This window comes from Myotis davidii, unplaced genomic scaffold, assembly GCF_000327345.1.
Source record: "Myotis davidii unplaced genomic scaffold, ASM32734v1 scaffold991, whole genome shotgun sequence".
NCBI classification, from domain to species: domain Eukaryota; kingdom Metazoa; phylum Chordata; class Mammalia; order Chiroptera; family Vespertilionidae; genus Myotis; species Myotis davidii.
The window spans coordinates 556,801-557,395 of NW_006283137.1; the positions used below are offsets into that span (position 1 = coordinate 556,801).

General features: G+C 69.1%; 1 protein-coding gene across 1 annotated transcript in view; it reads right to left on the reverse strand.

Annotated features, from left to right (window-relative positions):
• Positions 1–595, reverse strand: part of RBFOX3 (RNA binding protein, fox-1 homolog (C. elegans) 3) — a gene marked incomplete at its 5' end in the record, with an annotated part of 19,388 nt that overhangs the window by 10,690 nt on the left and 8,103 nt on the right. The gene's annotated exons all lie outside the window — the stretch shown is intronic.

Below are 595 nucleotides of genomic sequence, written 5' to 3' on the forward strand. Positions count from 1 at the left end.
AGGGGGGCCTCCCAGGGGCTGCTCCCCCGGCTGCCAGCACTCCCCGCACCTGCCGGGGTGTCTGAGGCTCGTTAAAGATCAAAAACGCAGAACAAAACCCGGGAGGGTGTCATCAAAACCAAAGGAGGTGAAGACACCCCATGGCGCCGCGCCCCCCACTCACCCCCAGGCGTTTTCATCTTTGATGCTGGACTCCGCTAGCTAATGCCCCGCCGGGCACAGCCTGGGGGCAGCGGGCAGGGGCAGGTGTCCATGGAGCGGGATCCGGGGCAGAGCGGGCCGGGCTCTATGTGCTGACAGCAGGCGCACACGCAGACACACACACACACACACATACTGGCTCTCAGGGGTGCGCCCGTCCGGAGTGGCAGAGCGGCCCAGCCCCAGGGAGGGCCTCCAGGCAGGAGCTGGGCGGGCAGCCCTGTTCCCCATCCACGCGAGGGGAGGCACAGCAGGGGGGCAGGACGGGACCACGGCACGGACACACCCACACGAGGGGACCCTGCCTGCCTCTGAGCGGCTGCGGGGAGGGCTGGTGGGTTTCCTGCGGGAAGGGAGGCCCCGCTGGGTTCCAGGGCCGCGCCAGGACGGTCAG